Below are 21,813 nucleotides of genomic sequence, written 5' to 3'. Positions count from 1 at the left end.
ATGTTTTAAATGACATTGTGGGTACACTTAGTTTTTTGCTGCCGTAAATTTTTTATTATATAAGAGAGAGCCAGATAGATTTTTTCAAATGATTAATGGTCTGCATACTAGAAATAATTAACTTCCTTGTGCAGTGTGAATGATTTGGGACAGGGCAAAATTTTAAGTTAAAGGCTATTAAATGAGGCCATGCCACGATTTTCTTACCCACAAAAATATAAATGGAAACATTTCTCAGTGGGTGGGTTGACCAGGGAGCTAAGCATAATTAGGGTACATTGTATAAAATTCACACTAATTAATAAAAATATTATTTTTGAAAAAAGATTTTAGAGTATGGAAGCTAACATGATATGACAGCTGATCAAGAAGGGGTCAAAGAGAATACAAGAGAGAATTTTGAAATCAGAGATCAGGAAAGACGTTAGTAGGAAAATCACAGAGCCCTGAGAAATCTGCCTTTGGGAAACTGAAAGGAAACTACTAAAAGGGGAAAAAAAACAATATAAAAGTCAGACACAGGAACTGCACAGGGAGAGGGACTACAGGATGAGGTAAGTCTGGGAAGGTCAGGAATGTAGCATTAGACTTCATTTTGACAACACATCATTTATTTTGAACTGCAAAATACCTTTGATTATCACGTGTCACAAACATTTTGGAAGAGAAGAGACTGTGTGTGGTGTCTGTGAACTCGAGTTCTAGCACACTGGGAACTGTGTCTGCTTGACTGCTCTTGGCTACTACATACATGCCTTCTTACTCAAGGCTGCTGATCGCTAAGCTCTGACCTAGAAAAGGACTTGGTGCTTTCGTCTTGACTTCCTGCCCTTTGTGAAGATGCCTCTTCTGCCTTGTATGGTGCATTTCCACCACCACATTCATTTCATGCTTATTGCATTCAGATCACTCTCATCACTACTTTCTCTACCTTCAAGACCCACATGAAGTGAAACACAGGGTCAGATAAAGTGACCGACGTTTTTGAAATTTCCTTGGTTTTGAACATGTCATGACATTTTGCAAATATTTTATCTGTGAATTTGAAAGTTTGATCTCAAATGTTCCTTATCATAAGAATTTACTAACCAGAGCAACTAAGTCAAATTGGTACTTTTTGGAGCTATCAAGTAATATTTCAGCAGTGGGATAAGGGGAAATGGAGTGACCTCACCTAGGACATATGGGTACATAGGTTCCACTATGGTCATTCAGTTGCTTCTATAACTATCAATCCTACTTGAAACACCAACTATTTTCATGCGGAGAAATCAAGTGCCTCAAAATTGGGGACATATGACAGACTAGCTTGCTAGCTGGTAACTAGACAATTGGAATATCCTGAGTGAATATCAATATAGTGTCAGACTGGTGTTAATTCACTACTCTGGGTAATTACATTAACCAGTTCCATTATCTGCTTTATCCTAACGACATGTTATACTTTTACGTTAAATATGTCTTCACCTTGATGTACATGTTTTTTTTTTGAATTGTCCCTTTAAAAGAATCTGTGCATATACTGTAGGTTTAGCACTTTGAAAATAATTCATCAATAGACATAGACTTTTAATTGCAGTCCACATTCCCTCAACTCTATTTGACTCTTCTACCATAAGGTTGCCTTCATAGCCTTTTACATGTATGCTTGAAGCCATAGAGAAAGGTAATTCACTCCAGACTGAAGGGTAGGCAGTGTTCTGTAGAGGAGTCGTGAACGCATTTACTGTTGTTGCTGTTTTAGTAATTAAAAGGTCAACACTGCTAGTAGGCATGTTTTGTTGCCTGTTTTATACAAAAATGATATGCTATGGGCAAAACAGAAAATATATTTTGCATTAACATGTGCTATGAATATTTTGAAAGATGAAAGGGCACTGAAATACAAGGTTGGAGAAATAATCCCTTTCGAGTTAAACTCATGAATAAGAATTAATTTCGTGTTTAACATGGTTTCCCTCACTCTGTATTGCTTCGTGAAGTGTACCACATGGCTGACTGCACTTGCTTTTCATTATTCTGTCTTCCACTCTGGATTGTAGCGCTTCTATTTACATTTTAAGATTAGGTTTTCCCACTCTTGAAGAAATGGGTGGCAAATTTAAGACATGCATTCTAGAGAGAGTGCCAAGAATTTGTGAGTTGTCTTCCTTTAAAATGAAAATATATGTTCATGCTTTCAAAAGGATAAATATGTACCTGTACTGAGGTACATCAATAAATATGTTATTGCTGCTCAATAAACAATGCAATAGTGATGAGATTCAAAAGGTTTACACACTGTAACTATTAATTCTATACTATTGTGTAGACTCAAAAATAACAGATATAATCCTAAAATATCTTATCATCACTAGTGAACATATCCTACAGTTAATGGAACACTTGTAAGTATTTGTAAGTATCTGCTGTAACATTTGTAAGTATCTGCTGTTTATGGAAGGGAATTATTTTTTATTGAATAATGTCTTCATTTACATTGCCAATGGCAAAACCTTTTCTGATTTTCCCCCTCCCCAAAGACCCACAACCCCTCCTCCTACCCCCTGCCTCCATGTATATGCCCCTCCAAGTTACCCACTTCCACCTCCCCCCTCAATTTCCCTTTTTTGGGGCATCTATTGAGCCTTTACCTGACCAAGGACCACTCCTCCCACTGATGCCAGAGGCATTCCTCTGTCACATTTTTTGCTGGAACCATGTGTAACCCTTGGTTGAAAGTTTAGTCCCTTGGAGTCCTGGGGCGTCTGAGTGGCCGAAATCATTGTTCTTCCCATGGGGCTGTAAACCCCTTCAGCTCCTCCAGACCACCCTCCAGCTCCTCTATTAGGGACCCCTTGCCCAGAACAATGGTTGGCTGCTAGCATCTGCCTCTATGTTTGTAAGGCTCTGGCAAGCTCCCTGCAGAGACAACAATGGCATGCTCCTTTTGTATACACTTCTTGTCAACTATAGTAGTGTCGGGGTTTGGTGATTGTTTATAGGATGAATCCCCAGGTAGGGCAGTCTCTGGGTCCACAGTCTCAGTCTATGCTCCACACATTGTCTCTCTTATTGCTCCTGTGAGTATTTTGGAAGGGAATTATTAAACTTAGTTCTCGATAAGCCGGTAACATATGTTGATGGCATTTCACATTAATGACACACAGTCTCATTTAATGTTGCATACCTGCTTATACTGTTAATCTGTTATTAGTTATACATATTGATTATGTTAATATCCTGAGCCCCCAAAGATTTCCAGAAATTAAAGTAAGTGATTGTATATATTTAAAGTGTGAGTCTAGAGATGCTGTGTTTATTAACTTATTGTAAGTATATAGCAACACTATACATTGTTTGACCTCTTCACTCCTTTACTATGAATGTTGGTATCACAAGATTTATTGATAGGGGAAAACGCGTGATGATAGGATATTGTTGGTATTAATAAAAATGAAAATCAAATGGCCTAAAAGGAAGTAGCAGAGAGGAAATAAGACAAAAAGGTTCTAAGAAAGGAATGCATGATGAATTTAAGTTAGGGAACATGGAATGTATAAAGACTTTGCCAAAAATCTCACTGTCAACCTTGTGACATAAAATTACTATGCTATTTTAGTGATGAGATTAAAACTGTTACACACGCTGTTAAAACTGTTAATTCTATACTATTGTGCAGACTCAAAATAACGCTTTTCCCTTCTCCTTCCTGGCTTGGTGACAGATTATTCCACTTTTGATGTGGAATGTTTGGCTGCATTTCATTAGAAATGCAATTCTTACATTGTGAAATAGCACGAGCCTTCTGAGCACGAGAGTAGATGCAGAAATGACTTGGGAGCCTCTGAAGTGAACCTAGGAGCCGTGGTGCTCGTGTGTCATGGCAGCGCACAGCACCAGTGCCCCAAACCACTGTTTTTTCATTACAAAGCAGAGCTAGGATGGGCATGGGGAATTATTCTTGGATGTCGGCAATGGTGATGTAGAAAACATGAGACCCTTCAGGCATGGAGTGCTTGCGCTTTATGATTCCCTGGTCAGTGCTATTTCTTCAGCCTATGGAAGACAATGCAAAGGGAAACTATAACTTTAGCATACTCACACCCTCGCCAGGGTCCATGTGGTACACACAGATGAGAGCCAATGTAGAGAAGCCATCCATTCACATCACACAGATCCTTGATTCAGGTCCACCATGAGGGAGTCACAACCCATTTAGGATATCGGCACAATCACCGTCCACCTCCATCAACTGAATGCAAAGGGTGGAAAGGGAATCATTAGGGTGCAAAAAAAAATCAATTCTGGGCATCTGTCTGCATGCAGACCTCAGGCCAAAACAGATTGAGTAGGGGAAAGCAGACAAATGGGAAATCCTGGATTTCATTGCACAGCTCCTATTACGTGACTAATGAACCTTTCATTTTAAATCAGTGTGTTTTACAGCTGCACCTCATCATTGTTTCTGAGACCTAAAATTATGATGTGTGGCAGAAGTTGCAGATGAGGTGAGGTGTGATGGATTGTCATTGTCAAATTATTAATAGAAAAGTTCATTTTCTATTATGATTATAAAATATGATATTTTATTCAGAGCCCCCTTTTGAACTCTGCCTCCAGCTGCCAAAATCGACTATATTGCTCAATGACACACAACTTTGCCAAAAGTAGGTTATTTGACAGTCTAACTATGAAACTTTTTAACTCTCGGTTTTGTTTGTAGGAAGTATTTCATGCATATTTTGTACATATTGTTGTTGTGGTTATTTTTGAGAGAGAGTTTCACTATGTACCATTGACTAACCTAGAATTCCATTTGTAGATCACAGTAGCCTTAAAATTATAGGAGATATGCCTGAATCTTCCTCCTGAGTGCCGGGATTAAAGGCATGTACCACCATGCCTGGCTATAAATATTATTTTTAATGATGTTGATATGTGATCAAACTCTTGTTGATAGTTACATAAGGAAGATTCAATTAAGGGAGTTTTGATTCTGTGGAGAATAATAAAATTTGTTCTCCAAGTACTGTTCATTATATTATAACATGTACATACTGTAAAATTCATAACATTAATTAGCAACCTCATGTTTTTTTTAAATGACCTTACTACTTGAACATGGATCTTATAACTTGAACCAATTCATGAATCTAATTCTACCAGTATTGCTAATTATAAACATTAGGGAAAGCAAGTCAATTCACGAATCTAATTCTATCACTATTGCTAATTGTAAAGTTTGGGAAAAGCAAGTTCCACTCACAAAATTTATACAGTGGCAAAAGTATATACAGGAATATTAAGGAGGTATGTATGTGTCCATTTTCTGTTTGTTTAAATGGGAAAGCTCTCATGACCATTTCCATCTGTAAATATAAGACTGTTTCAAATCTATAGCAGATTCTTATTTATGGGAGAATCTAAAGGGAAGAAAGGGGAGGGAGAAATAGTATAAATATATAATAATCTTTTAAAAATGAGAGAAATAATTTATACACAAGTAAAGCTTAACATTTAGTTTCAATAATCACATAAACATCAATGATAAATATTAAAAATTAATTTCTGTTTTTATACAACAGTCTGACATTTTACTTTCCAGTCCATATTCTAAACTAAGACAAACTTTCTTAATACAGTAAATGACTAGAGCATAGCATAAGAGATGCTTCCATTCAAAATCAAAGAAGTTAATATCCACTTATAAGTGAGTACATACCATGTATGCTCTTTTGTGATTGGGTTACCTCACTCAGGATGATATTTTCTATTTCCACTCATTTGCCTAAGAATTTCATGAATTCATTGTTTTTGATAGCTGAGTAGTATTCCATTGTGTAAATATAGCACATTTTCTGTATCCTGAGATTTTGATCTGAGCCATTCTGACTGGTGTGAGGTGAAATTTCAGGGTTGTTTTGATTTGCATTTCCCTGATGACTAAGGATGTTGAACATTTCTTTAGGTGCTTCTCAGTCATTGATATTCCTCAGGTGAAAATTCTTGTTTAGTTCTGTACCCCATTTTTAATAGGGTTATTTGGAGTCTGGAGTCTAACTTCTTGAGTTCTTTGTATATATCTTTTCCCAATTTTTAGATGCCATTTTGTCCTATTGACAGTGTCCTTTGCCTTGTAGAATCTTGTAATTTTATGAGGTCCCATTTGTCAGTTCCTGATCTTAGAGCATAAGCTATTTGTGTTCTGTTCAGGAAATTTTCCCCTGTGCCCATTTGCTCAAGACTTTTCCACAGTTTCTTTTCTATTAGTTTCAGTGTATCTGTTTTTATGTAGAGGTCCTTGATACAGTTTGCCTTGAGATTAGTACAAAGAGATAAGAATGGATAGATTTGTATTCTTCTGCATGCTAGCCACCAGTTGAACCAGCATCATTTGTTGACAAGGCCATCTTTTTTCCACTGGATGATTTTAGCTCCAGAAGTTTGGAATACCCAAGACACAATTGACATATCAAATGATGCCCAAGAAGAAGGAAGAACAAAGCATGGATACTCTGGTCCTTCCTAGAATGGCGAACAAAATACCCACAGAAGTAAATACAGAAACAAAGTGTGGAGCAGAGACTGACGGAAAGACCATCCAGAGACTGACCCAACTAGAGATCAATTCCATATACAGTTATAGTACTTGCCCACAAGTACTTGCTGACAGGAGCCTGATATAGCTGTCACCTGGGAGGCTCTGTTAGTGCATGACAAATACAGAGGGGGACACTCTCAGCCACCCACTGAAGTGAGCAGAGGTTTCTCAATGGGGGAGCTAGAGAAAGGACTCAAGGAGGTGAAGGGGTTTCCGCTGCCATAAGAGGAACAAAGTACTGGCTAGTACTCCCAGAGCTCCTAGGGACAAAAACATCAGCCAGATAACACACATGGTGTTACCCATAGGCAGCAGAGGATGGCCTTGTTGGTCATCAAAGGGAGGAGAAGCCCCTGGTCCTGGAAAGGCTTGATGCAGCAATCTAGGGGAATACCAGAGCAGGGAAGCAGAGGGGGTTGATTGAGGAGCATGGGGACGGGAGATTGCTTATGGGACTTTTGGGGGTAGGGGAACCAGGAAAGGGGAAATCATTTGAAATGTAAATAATGTATTTAATAAAAAATAGGAAAAAACAAAAAAGATCAGAAAAATAGACAGAAAAAAATGAAACAAGTTGTTATTTAAAATTTAAACAGTAAAACCATTTCAGAAAAAAAGTATTTCTGAAGATATTTGTGCAGGTCTCCTCACAGGGAATGTAACCAAGGCTTGAAGAAACTTATTCTTATGTCTGATTTATAGCAGACAGACCTCAAATTTAAGCACAAACTGTTAATTTCCAATATATTTCTTCTTTACATGCACAGTTCAGCAAAATCATAGTTACATCCAGAAATTAAGGATTAGGATTTACTTTTTTCATTTTGTTGGTTATTTTATTTATTTACATTTCAAATGTTATCTTCCTTCGATGTTCCTTTCCACAAGCCCCTTATCTTCTCTACCTTCCCCCTGACTCTATGAGGGTGCTGCCTCACACATCCCACTCCTGCCTCAGCAGCCTAGTGTTCCCCTATCCTGGGTCATCAAGCCTCCACTAGTTTTACCTATTCTGTTTAAACCTCAGTAATTGGCAGATTATATGATGTAAAATGACCACCATTTTATTACAAGAGAGAAAAGGGATCATACAAAACTGCACTTAAAAATCCTTCATCTCCCTATGGGTCTTATGTGGGTGTCTAAGACTATGCTTTCAAGGTTCATAAAGAACTGTTGAAAGGTTGAGCAGCTTGCTTTTCCTGCAGTTCCTTTGCTCCCCATTTGGAAGAGTTTCTTTGGCAAATATCTTATTGGCATGGATTCTAGGATATGCTCCTTGTACAAAGAGATGATTTCTTTCACCTATATGTTCATACCGTGACCATATTCACTACTTCCTACCTCTTTTGTCTAGTCTTCCTTCTGCACTTTTTCTTTAACAAGTGGCCTACCAGAAAGTTTCTCTTAGAGGTTAAAAGATGAAGAGTGGCCTCTGTTTCCTTAGCTTCGTTTTGGAGGAACTTCTCAGGGTCACGGTGCTTTTCTTTTTTAATTCATAAAATTCCAGCTATATCATGATAGAAGCCATCAAAGTAAAGCATGAGGAATAAAACATTTTATCTGTGTATTCAGAATCACACACATCTTACTTTCACAGTTTCATTTACTATATATAGAAATCATTTGAGTTTTAAATTTGCAATTAAATTTGAACTGAGATTACAATATCATATAAAAAGATTTTACATTAATTATTCTTATGCATACCAAATTGAAATTCACAGGTTTGGTTTTAGATTTATGGCAAAGAGTCTTCAAACACAATACAGACTTCCTTAAGTTTACCTGTCATTCACATGTGAGATTAGCAATGCTGGGCTGTGTTACATACAGCTACTCTCCTAAGCAGATGACAAAACTGATATGCCACAAAGACCAAGCCTGTGAAGGTCAAGCCAAGGACTCAAGTTGTACCACCCTTCAAGTTTTGGCATTTCTAGACCACAATAACTTAAATGGTAGCTTGTAATTTTGCATAAAACCCCTATACCTTGGGAAAAACGGTCTCAGGGCAACTAGATGACAATGGACTGGGGTTCTTAGTTATTCGTATAATTAATAGAACCCATGATATCCAAGTGGGCAATATTCAAATAAAAATATTAAGCATCTACTGGTTGATTTGAAATTAGAGATTCATGATCAATTTCTTTCCACCTCGAAATCAAGGTGAAAAATCCGGCTAGCTATTCAAGTGCAGCCCACACTTCTATGTAGCACAGGCAGAATGTTTTGTCCATTGGCATCAAAGTGAAGTCACATTTCCTCTTGGAGGACAGGAATTCCATTTGTGAACCAAGAGTAACAAATTCTTAGTAATAGCTCTTTGAGACCAGACAAAATCAGCTTTCATTTATAATTCAGTAGGGGCCATAGGGAATTTAGATAATGTATCCAGATTTAAACATACCAGTTTGACCCACCCCTTAAGCCTTTAAAAGAAAATATGCAACAAAATGGATAACTTAGTGGAGATTGAAGCACATTAACTGGGTTCCCCATCAAATCATTTACATACAAGTACATAGGTTTATAATAAGGATTCCTTTTAAAAAGTCTTGTAAAGTTGATGTCTTTCACCCAGATATATCACATGTGAGTGGAAAACCAGTGTGACTTCATTAGATACATTTGGTGTATTCAGAATGTATAAATTTGTGCTTTTCAACTGTAGTTTAATAAATGTAAAATTGCATCATAATATTTGTTGTATTTGACCTAATGTAACCCTTATGTGATTGAAATGAAACTTTTTGTAGATTTTACTGTTCTTTCAGGCTAAAACTTTGGGAATGGGGCTAGCTTGCCAAGGTGGTTTTGAACTAGTTGTGTGTATGGTCTGTTTTGAGGGTTAGTTTTCTTTATGGCCCATTTAAATTTGGTTTGACTCAGTATACTTCTTAGTTATTTAATTAGCAATTTAAGTAAACGTGTTTGCTAATCATTGTGAAGTTCAGATTTAGTATGGAGAGTTGATGTGCAGTAAGCACAATGTTCAACAATTTTAACACCAAAAAAAATGCTAATCCTGCATAAACCAATTGTAATAATAATAGATATTCTGTATAGATAGGATGCATAAGAGTACTTTAATAATTCTTTGAATCACAAATCTTTTAGCTGATAGAAAAGATTTTATTGAACACTGAAAACATGGTGAGAAGGGGCAAAAAGACTGCAGAGAACTGCAGAACTCTAACCTTAAAGAAGGGCTATGTCTGTCTATTTCCAGCATCCTGATGGCCCTTTGCACAAACATTTAAATCCAGAGGGCTTTGGGGTGGTGAAGCACACTTTCTCACTTGTAACAGTACCAAATTGAAATTTTGGTTTGAACCTAGTCCCTTAGTTTCTTGTTGTTTCCCATTTGTTAGTAACTCTCCCTTTGTACTAAAGCTTGGTGGTTGGGGGGAGGATTTAGCATCACTAGCCTGATACTGGTGCCAGAAATTTTGTCTTTGTTTACTGCTAGTGTGGTAGTCCTAAGTCTCAGAATCACAGTAGTATTGAGATTACTTATAGGGTCACTTTTCCTAACATATGTGCTTTACTTTTGCAGTAAGTTTTACCTTGGTTTTGGCTCATAATATCATTCAACTAGCTTTACATGATTAAGTCCAGTATAAAGCTGTCTGCTGTCAATACCAGAACATATTAGAGGAAAACTTGTTTGGAAATGAGACATTCTGATATTGGTATAGCTCATGGTCTACTTGGCTACAAGAACACTATGCTATATTAAACTCTGTACTAGAAATTGTTATGACTTCAGTGTGGTATTCAACATCCTTATAATGTCACCTCTTATTAAATGACACTTTTTGTCTTTTATCCACTTGGACAGTCTTTTTCTACATCACATGTCTTATTTTTATCCTTTTACAAGCCTTTGGGGTTCCTTGTAAAATTGTAAAATATTTGATCCTATCCCACCCAGCCTGTATCACTAGAGCCATGAACTTCTGTCAGAGTTTTGCTGACACCTTGTAATTGTTCTTGAGTATATCTTTGTTAAAATGAGAATCCATTCACAGTGCATCAGCTGGAGTGCACAAGACCCTCCAGTACCTTTTCTCACTCAAAACCAGAAGTCTCAAAAGTGATCTCCAATGTCTCTCTGTTTTGAACCAATTACTTTCTGTCTAATCAAACTTCGTATTAATCTTTTTTTTTCCCCAAAGGTAGTTAAGCAGGTTTATTATTTTCCTGGGTGTAAACTGGCTTTCTTTTTTTTAAAAATATTTTTATTTTCTATATTGTTTGTTTACATTCCAAATGATTTCCCCTTTCCCAGATGCCCCCACCCATATGTCCCATAAACCTTCTTCTCTCCATCCGTTCTCCAATCACCACCCTCCTTTTTCTCTGTCCTTATATTCCCCTCCAATGCTAGATCAATCCTTTCCAGGTTCAGGACCCTCTCCATACTTCTTCATGGGAGTCATTTGTTATGCGATTTGTGCCTTGGGTATTCAGAGCTTCTGGGCTAATTAATATCTAAATATCAGAGATTGCATTCCATGTGTATTCTTTTGTGATTGGGTTGCCTCACTTAGGATGATATTTTCCAGATCAAACCATTTGCCTAAAAATTTTGTGAATTCATTGTTTCTAATTGCTGAGTATATTCCATTGTATAAATATATCACATTTTCTGTATCCATTCCTCCTTTGAGGGGCATCTGGGTTCTTTCCAGCTTCTGGCTATTATAAATAAGGCTGCTATGAACATAATGGAGCATGTGTCTTTATTGCATGCTGGGGAATCCTTTGGGTATATGCCCAGGAGAGGTATAGCAGGGTCCTCTGGAAGTGTCATGTCCAGTTTTCTGAGGAACCGCCAGACTGATTTCCACAGTGGTTTTACCATCTTACAGCCCCACCAGCAGTGGAGGAGTGTTCCTCTTTCTCCACATCCCCACCAACACCTCCTGTCTCCTGAGTTTTTGACCTTAGCCATTCTGACTGGTGTAAGGTGAAATCTCAGGGTTGTTTTGATTTGCATTTCCCTAATGACTAATGATGTTGAGCACTTCTTAAGGTGACTCTTGGCCATCCGAATTTCTTCAGGTGAAAATTCTTTGTTTAGATCTGTACCCCATTTTTAATAGGGTTATTTGGTTCCCTGGGGTCTAACTTCTTGAGTTCTTTGTATATATTGGATATTAGCCCTCTATCGGATGTAGGGTTGGTGAATATCCTTTCCCAATTTGATGGTTCCCACCGGAGTAGCTGGCTGTGTCCCTTCGTATTAATCTTGCTTTTTTTTCAATCCCATGGATCTACCTGTTATGAGTGAAGCATGAAAGTTCTACTTACTCTTCAGGATTTTGTTGTTCTGAAACAATTAAGCATTGCTCTTGGCATTGTTATGTGCTTTTGTGAAATTCTCCTAATGATGTAGCACAGAGGTAGCTTTTTTTTTTTCTACCAGACATCTTCACCCACTTAGTGAGTAAATATGTAAATAAAACTAATACTAATCAACAAACCAAAAGATTTTAAAAATGACATTATCTATTTTCTTTGCCTAGTTTATTTTTCTACATATTTATTACAGAGTAACATATAATTTAATGTATTTTTAATCTAACTTATTATCTTTTCTTTCTTATAATACAAGCTAATCTTCATTTCAATGGAGTTTATAGGGTAGCTGTTATACAGTAAGTAGTCAGTTATAACTGGTGAAAGAAAGAACTAGTTTATATCAAGAAGAGAGTTTATTTTGCTTCATCAGTAAATAGTGTGAAGTACACACATCAGCATTCAGGGAGGCCGAGGGATAATGGCTGATATTAGTATAGCAACAACCTGGTCTACATAGTGAGTTCAAGCTAGCATAGGCTACATGGCAAAAATTTGTTTTAAAAAACAAAAGGTCAAAATAATAGAGAGAAGAAATAAGAGTAGAGAGAGAGAGAAGAGACAAAGAGATTACAGAAATGGAGAGAGACAGAGTTGATGGAAAGAGGGAGAGGGATGGTAGATTGCCTTGATCATTTTTTAAAACTGATGGGAAAAGTAAGAAAAATGATGTAACCCAGAGGAATGTTGTGCACAGCATATCCAGATTCCTGAGAAAACAGACATGACAGCTAGAGAGGTGGCCATTATGTGTAGATTTGCAGCAAAATTTCAGCTCGACAATGAAAAGTGAGAGATTTTATCTCATTACTATTCGTCATTGGGTTACAAGATATATGAAGATGCTAAGGAAAAAGGTCAAAAAGGGAAATGATATCTGAATTTTTTTGACATTTTCTTGCCAAAGAATGGTTGTGTAAGCTGTGTGGGAGGACAGAGTGGGACCTCTCAGGCAGTTCTGACAGATGTATTAAAGTTTGCAATCATGTGTTAATTCTGTAGTGCTTATTTGAACACTCAAGGGGGTTTCTCAAGCAACCCTAAGCTGATCACCTGGAATTATGCCAGAAGGATTTGATAAAAGTATACTGATGCAAATGAATTTAGTCCTGAGACAAAACAGTGACTGTGGTTATGAGCATGAGATTTAACTTTATTCAATAGGATATGAAGACAAAACAGTTAAGGAAGATCAACAGAGTCAACTAACCTGAACCCTTGGGGGTCTCCCAGAGACTGCACTACCAATTAAAGAGCAAACATTGGCTGGACATTGGACCCCTGAATATGTATATCAGGTGTACAGCTTTGTTTTCATGAGGGTCCCCCAAACAACTGTTGCAGGGGTTATTCTTGAATCTGTTGCCAGTCCATAGATTCTGTTCTCCTAACTGGGTTGCTTTGTCTGGCCTCAATGGGAGTAGATGTGTCTAGACCTTAATGTGCCAGGATAGGGGAATACCTAGAGTGGGCCTCCCCCTTCTCAGAGGAGAAAGGGAGGAGGGATGGGGAAAGGAGCTTTGTGAGAGGGGACTGGGAGGAGGGGTGCCTGACATTGGGATGTAAAGAGAATAAATTAATGAATAACAAAACCAAATATGCTTCTAACTGATATTTTAAAAAACAGTTAAGGAGAAAGCAGAGCTCATATTTTCAAGAAATGTCTACCTAAGAACTACCATGTTTACATATGTGTTTGAGATATCCTGAAAAGACATGGTTGTACTCTTTGGTTTTGAAACTATGGAGATAGAGAAGAATGGGTGTGATTAAAGTCAGTGTATGGAATGACTTTCTAGAGCAGAGTTTTAAAGGTAGAAATGTAACTCAGAAATGAAACTCAGGCATACTTTGCTATGTAGGCTACAACATAGCCCTAGATCTAAGGAATAAAGTATAGGAATAGACTTGAAAGAGAGAAAAAAACACCCAATAGGACTATTACTAGTGACAACAGCCTTAGGATACCAGGTGGCACATGGGAGCATCAAAGTCACTTTGATGGTCAAGTGTCATTGGAGAACTGAACTTATGCGAATAAACAGTCTTAGGAACTGAGACCTCCTAATGCACTGCCAACCCCTTCAGCTCCTTGGGTCCTTTCTCTAGCTCCCCCATTGGGGACCCGGTGCACAGTACAGTGACTTGCTGCGAGTGTATTTGTCATGCACTAGCAGAGCCTCTCAGGTGACAGCTATATCCAGCGCAAATACTTGTGGGCATCCATAATAGTGTCTGGTTTTGTTAATGTATATGGGATGGATCGCTAGGTGGGGGAGTTTCTGGATGGTCTTTCCCTCAGACTCTGCTCCACCCTTTGTCTCTGTATCTCCTTCTGCAGGTATTTTGTTCCCCTTTCTAAGAAGGACCAGAGTATCCATACTTTGTTTTTCCTTCTTCTTGGGCATCGTTTGATATGTTAATTGTGTCTTGGGTATTCCATGATTCTGGGCTAATATCCATTTATCAGTGAGTGCATTCCATGTGTGTTTTTTTGTGATTGGGATGAGCCACCCAGTACTCCCAGAGCTCCCAGGGACTAAAACATCATCCAGATAATACACATGGCATTACCCATGGCTCCAGATGCATAGGCAGCAGAGGATGGTCTTGTTGGACATCAAAGGGAGGAGAGGCCCCTGGTCTTCTTTTTTCTTTTAATTGAATATTGTCTTCATTTACATTGCCAATGGTAAACCTTCCCCGATTTTCCCCTCCTCAAAGGCCCCCAGCCCCTCCTCCAAATCCCTGTGTCCAGGTATATGCCTCTCCACCTGACACACTCCCAGGTCTCCCCCCTCAGATTTCCTTTGTTGAGGCCTCTATTGAGCCTTTACCTGACCAAGGATCACTCCTCCCACTGATGCCCAACAAGGCCTTCCTCTGCCACATTTTTAGCTGGAACCATGTGTACCCCTTGGTTGATGGTTCAGTCCCTGGGAGTCTTGGCTGAAATCATTGTTCTTCCCATGGGGAGGTAAACCACTTCAGCTCCTCTGTCTTGGAAAGGTTTTGTGCAGCAGTGTAGGGGAATATCAGACAGGGAAGCAGAAGGGGGTTGATTGGGGAACCAGGGAGAGGGGAGATGGCTTATGGGATTTTCAGGGAGAGCTACCAGGAAAGGGGAAATAATTTGAAATGTAAATAAAGGGTATGTCTAAGGAAAAAGAAAGGAGCTTAGTCATCTCTCCATCCCCTCTATAAAGGGTCTTTCTTTACCGGAGTCTCTCTATCATTCTTTAAAGGGAGAAGTACTATGTGAAGATTTCTTATCAGTTAATTCTTTGCTCAATTTCCTATCCCAGTTAAATAATTTAGTAGTTTACTACTATGTAAGGATCTATTGATTAAAGCAATTTAGCTACTGATAAATGGCTAAAGAAAACAAAGGTAGATATTTATCACACTTGTATTTGTCAACACAAGCTTGACTAAATTATTTGCTAGTCCCGTAGAATATTTAAAAAGCTATAAATTGTGCCACGATTCAATCTGCAAATATTTTAAAGAACAGTTGGGTTTTCATTATGAGAATCATACTATTCCTAATGTGAGAACAATAGTTCAAATTCTATGTGAATTGACATACACTGTGTGGGATGCTTGTATGTGTATATGTGTGTGAGAGAGAGACAGAGAGAGAGAGAGGGAGGGAGGGAGAGAGGGAGGGAGGGAGAGAGGGAGGGAGGGGAGAGAGAGAGAGAGAGAGAGAGAGAGAGAGAGAGAGAGAGAGACAGAGAGAGAGAGAAGATAGATAACTGTTTACATAGTTGGTTTGATTGGTTTTTTGAAGAAAAGGAAGAAAATTATTTTCCAGGGCCACTGATGAGTTCTCTCTCAGATACCAATATTTAAAACTCAGGAACCTGTGAGAGAAAATATAAAATCAGGACATCGAGCCTTAGCAAACCTGGTTGTGTGCAAAACCACAGGCTGGGATTCACTGTTATGGTTGTTTATCCATCACAGACTGCAAGTTTTCAGTACTATACCGATATGTGCATGATATAATTTCTTGTTTGTCCATTCATGACTATATTTTTGTGCTTGACTAAGGGGATGAAACAAACAGGATTCTGGGGTCTAAAGCATTCAGAGGCATTAGGAGAAGAGAAATTTTTACACACTCAGGTATATGTAAACCATAGATGCAAATGGTGATGCTAACAAAATTTTTAGTAACAGAATTTAAAAAGAGGAGATACGATTAAAAATTATGTGAAATGAATGTTTTCATTCCATGATAGCCAGTGGTCTAGCAGTCAACAAGTATTTGATTTGGTCCCTCATTGGCAGGTAAAAAAGTTCTGACGAGTGTTTCTGGTTCTAGAATCCTAGTCATTACACCTTTGCTACTCAAGGGTACAGGATTCCTTTATGGACTTTATATTTATACATTTATTTATTGTTTTAATGAAAATTTATATGACTTCATTTATTTTATATATATATATTTTATAATATTTATATATTATATATATAATTATATATATACATTTTATATATATAAAATTTCTAAACATGTTCTGGTATCGCATCATGTCTGTGACTACTATTGTTTTGTTCTCTGAAAAGCCAGGGAATGAGGCTTTTTTGGGTTGTTTGTTTGCTTATTTGTTGCAGGAATCCAAAATTCTCAAATAAAAGCCACTTGGAGAAAGGGGATATTTGACTCACACAGTACTTCATAGCAGGGATGTCACAGCTGCTATGAGGAGCCTGAGGGAACTGGTCGTATGATTTCCACAATCAGAAATAAAGAGCAGTAAAGGATGCCTGCCCAGCACAGCCCAGATGCTGCTTAGTAATCATGTCCCAAGTAGCCAGTTGGTCTTCCTACCTCAACATACTCAGACAGGCCAAAGGCCAAAAGAGTTTAGATAATCCCTCAGACAGACTTTCTTTTCAGTTGATTTTATATGTGTAAAACTGAAAATTAAAACTATACATTACAGGGAGTATGGCTTATAAGCTATAACACACCATTGCTACGTTAGAGACAATACAACAGCATGGGAGTTCAATAGAAAATGGCTATATTCTTTGATTCAAGTCATATTATAACCTAAGTGGCACTCAGTTTCAAACAAAGACCTTAAATTTTTTCCATAAACAGAGAAGTCAAGAGACAAATAAACATTTTCATACATCATTCTAACTGACTTCACCACTTGAGCAGTTAAATAAGCTAGTGAAATTCACTTAGAATAGAAAGCTTAAAATCATTGTAAATCAATCATTAAGGTTATTTTTCTCTATTTGTAAAATTGTTTTATTACACTGTTTTTATCAAATCAAATTGTTTTTACATTTCTTTGGAATGTCCTTGTAGAATTATCCTCTACCTGTTAGAGCATGATTCTCTCCATTCCTTAGGAAAAGGAGGCTTGGCTGACATAATAAGGTGTCTCTCTACTTCTAAAAGGAAACAATTGGATTTTTCCTAAAATGGAATTTAATTTGTATGGCTTCAGTATAGTGATCTATTTCTTTCAAATACAGTTGTAGATGCATGCTTTACTTTACCTGACTAATGAGTGCATCGAACCCCAGAGCCAATGTTTATTGATTGTAAAGAGGTACGTTATTCAAGCAACTTTGCTTTCAATGCAAAGCATAGGACAACTACAGAAACTACCAACACACACTGCCTAGTGTCAGAAAGAGGAGGAGGAGGAGGGGAGGGAGAGGGAGAGAAGGAACAGTATACTCTGAAAATATAATAAGTGTACAAGTATATATAGGGGTTTCTGAAAACTTTAGTTAACTGCTATATTAAAATAATTTGACAAATTTTGGACAAGCTGTATTATGTGTTTTTTTTTTCTGTTAAGAAAATACTTCTTATGCATTTGATAAACAAGGTGTGGACTTCAGGAGAGGTTTAACCTCCTATTTAAGAAAATAATATATAATTAATAAGCAAGGAATGGATTCAACAGAGCTATCTAACCTCCTATCAGTAAATTCTAAGTTGATCTTTGTCTTTCTTCACCTGGCTTCTAATTGGCTTAACAGCAATGGGCTATCCAGAAGTGTGTTGATAAGGACTCCTGGTTTTGGAGAAATCATTTGAGATATTCCATTTGGAAGAAACAAAAAAATTATGTGTTTATTCAATCATACTTTTTCATATCACTTACTGGGCTCATGTAGGTAAAACTTGTTCAGAAGCAATTAGAAATGTAAGTCTATGGACTTTATTACATAGAAATAAAAGTATATATCAAATTTCATGCTGGGCTTAGAATATAAAGTTGGATGAAACTTGCTTTCAGTGCAGATAGAGTATTTCTCCTCCTAGAATGAAAGCATGCATTTTCCTATGACTTGCATGCTAGGAAATATTGAGATATTGGAGGTTTCTAGACAACCTACAGGAACAGTTTATGTCTAAAATAATTTTCTACCCACACCAGTAAAGTTGAACTTTTTACCTGAAAGTAAAATTAGATGATAGAATCAGGTAGAAATAGTAACAAATGTAATAGAAACAGATAAGGATATCTAAAGAAAGTCAGAGTCAAAGATTGGGAGAGAAATTTGAGACTCTGCTTGGTCTGTGGCTCCTTAAATTCATCCAGAAAATAGATAGCTAAAACCATTTCTAACATCTTGAATTATAGAAAATGCCACTATTGATATTTATGGGACAATACGTTGGTGTTTAGATTACTGACTATATCTCAAAATATTGATCTTTTCTAGAGGTAAAGGTTTTGAGTAAGGATTTGTATAATCTGCAATCCCAACTAACAGATTGGGAAAGATTATCTGTTGGTTTCCCAGGTTTAGAAACTAATAGAGGGCATTCTGTAGCTAACCACACTGCATTCTGGAATTTGACATTTGTTTAATATGGAATCCTGTTGCAGGGGTATGGTGAATGGAGCTGTCATTTTTGATGACACTGTTTATTGTTCTCTTTGAAAAATATGTTCTTTGTATCTTGCTGAGAGATGACCCAGAGACATGAAGCAGGGACCCAGGTTCACCAGTTTTCCCATGGGTTTATATTGATGTGGTCTCCTGTTGGAGGCTTCTTTCAAATATTTGTCTTCCCATGGTGACTTCTTAGGGCATGAGGAATGTTTCTACTGGAACCTATTTGTTCTATGGCTGTCTTAGATGACTATGAAAGCCAACTATTTCTAGTGACCAAGGAGCCAAATAATGGGAACAAACACTGAAAATTGGCCTTGAAGCTTTTATTGATAGAGATGTAAAGGCCTTGAAGTTTTTATTGATAGAGATGTAAACAACTAGCTTTTATCTCACCTAGGAGACTACTATGCTGGTTGACAGCTGTCACCTTTCTCTTGTTCCTAAGCAGTTACTGTGGGTGAAATTGCCATGACTTTTGTCATTAGAATGATAGAGCTGTCTTCTGCTAATTCTTACTCAATCATTGAACATTCTTAGTTTTTATTTCATAGGGAAACATTATGATGTTTGGTAGCTATGGTTTGCCAAATGTTGTACCTTTACATTTATTATCACATATAAGTAATGACAATCTTAACTCTTGGTCAATAAAAATGTTAATTTCATGTTGAGGAAAGAAGGAAGGGCTAAACATAATGGGTAATTGTGGGTTAATACAGGAAGGCAAATAGATGTGAAAATAGAGATAAAAAGTGATTTTATGAGCAGATTTATGAGCCAATAAATGTCATATTTAAGACTGAAGCAACATTTCAGAAATTTCACTTAGGAAGGATGTCATGTAAACCTGAGTACAAGGTATAGAGTCTTTATTTCAAATACCACACAGACGAAACTAGGGCATATCTCTGATCTTCTATAAGCTCTGTTGGCAAGGGGAAGGAATTTGAGAAGATTGTAGATGTAAAGAAAAAGAGGGTATGGTGAGGAGAAGGAGGGGGGGAGGAAGAGGAGAGGGAGGAGGGAGGGGAAGGGGAAGGGGAGGGGGAGAGAGAAGGGAGAAGAGAGAGAGAGAAGAGAAGAGAAGAGAAGAGAAGAGAAGAGAAGAGAAGAGAAGAGAAGGAGAAGGAGAGGAGAGGAGAGGAGAGGAAGAGGAGGGGAGAGGAGAGGAGAGGAGAGGAGAGGAGAGGGAGAGGAAGAGAAGAGAAGAGAAGAGAAGAGAAGAGAGAGAAGGGAAGAGAAGAGAAGAGAAGAGAAGAGAGAGAGAAAGAGAGAAGATGCTAGTTGGTAATACAGTTATTTTTACTGCAATCCAGGCCTACCTAGATGTTGCCAGGTAACTCTTGGGTAAAGCATAGAAGGAATGCCAAGACTAAACACATTATTTGATCAAATAAAGCAATACAGAAACCTATCCTTTTCATAGACAATATTAAATGATGGTCCTGTAATTTTCTCAAATGTTACTTATTATTCTCTTGTGCCATTTTTCTTATACCTTGCATAAAACTCCAGCTGTCCAAAATACATGATGGTTCATAAATGTATGTAGGTAACAGGAATTTAGTAATTCAGAAAGACTTTTTGGCTTCTTAGGTGAGATCAAGTGTTTTTCCACCTCAGAGCATTTTGCCAGACTTGATCAGTCATGCTTTCTTGAGAAGTAGGTCAGCATTCAGTTTCTCTTCACATTAGAACTCAAGAAAGAGCTTGTTAATTCACCATGCAAGAATCCAGTAGGGGACACCTACCCCAGGACTTTACAGCTACCTCCTAATCAGGCCTTTACCCCTCTTTAGAACCCCAACTTATGAATACTGCTGCTTTCTTTTGTAGATGGAGATTTATGCAAACTTAAACTCAATTTTCTTCTGAGACCTACACTTGATGAGTAGATTAAACAAAGATGGTTACTGGGAATCTATTCAGATTCCCTACGTGGTTTCATTATATGTGAGAATTTGGAAGGTCGTGTATTTGAACATAGAAAAGTTACTGCACAGTGACTTTACCTTGCCTATATTAAAGGTCTCTAGGAAGCATTGCTCAAGTACCTTACCCATTTTTCTATTCTTTCTCTCACTGTATCAATATATCTTTTCCTTGATGCAGTGTTGCTCAGTGATATTTTTGCCTACCACAGCAGCATCAGAATGACATGGAATCTGTCTACAGATAGATTTCTGGGCCACATCCCAGACTTATTCAATCAGAAGTATTTCATATGGGGACCATCCATTTATATTTTGATAAGCATCTATGTGATTTTGGTGTTTACCAGTGTCTTGAAAACACTCTGTTATTCATATAACGAATTTCTCCATTTTCTGACATGAGCACATTTTGACCAAAAACCAAAAACGTGTCTGCTACAGAGTCAAATTGTAGGACTAAACATATTTAAAGTCACAAGAAGGTTAAGTGCAGGCTCATTGAAAGTTTATGGATAGCACATTTCTTTGACCAGACCTTTAAAAGTCAATGCTTAGAAAACTTGGCTCCACCTGTGTGCCCTCAGGAATACATATTCTGCCCTTTTGATTACATGCAGAAGTCAGAGAACCTTAAGCTTAACTCTCCTTCAGAAAGGGAGCAAACTTTAACTAACAGGGTGCCTTCCACTTATAAAAAGTTTGCGGCTCCTAGAAAGATGCCCAGCCACCATCCACTTCCTATGTATTTGCTTTTCTGTTGATAAAATAAAAATATTTTTCTATAAACTCCATGTTCAGATTTTCTCTAATTATTTAATATTCCACAATCAATGCCAGAATAATCTATTGCATATTTGTCTGCCCAAACCCTTATTTTTATTTTTTTGTAATATGCCAAGTTCTGGCTGAAAAACAGAGCAATGGAGACAGCAATGGAGAATGATAGAAAAGAAATTTCCTCCTGGTTTCCTCCACCACAGCTATGCATTATAGCTATAAGATCAAATCTGAATCACCAGTGATTCAACTCACAGTAATGCC

General features: G+C 37.5%; 1 protein-coding gene across 1 annotated transcript in view; it reads left to right on the top strand.

The window, feature by feature from the left end:
- The window catches only part of Thsd7a (thrombospondin type 1 domain containing 7A), a 413,636-nt gene that overhangs the window by 99,386 nt on the left and 292,437 nt on the right, over positions 1-21,813 (top strand). The gene's annotated exons all lie outside the window — the stretch shown is intronic.

The sequence above is a fragment of the Apodemus sylvaticus genome, chromosome 2 (genome assembly GCF_947179515.1).
Source record: "Apodemus sylvaticus chromosome 2, mApoSyl1.1, whole genome shotgun sequence".
Lineage (NCBI taxonomy): Eukaryota > Metazoa > Chordata > Mammalia > Rodentia > Muridae > Apodemus > Apodemus sylvaticus.
Note: the sequence above shows the minus strand (reverse complement) of the source record. Positions and strands in the feature narration are given on the sequence as shown.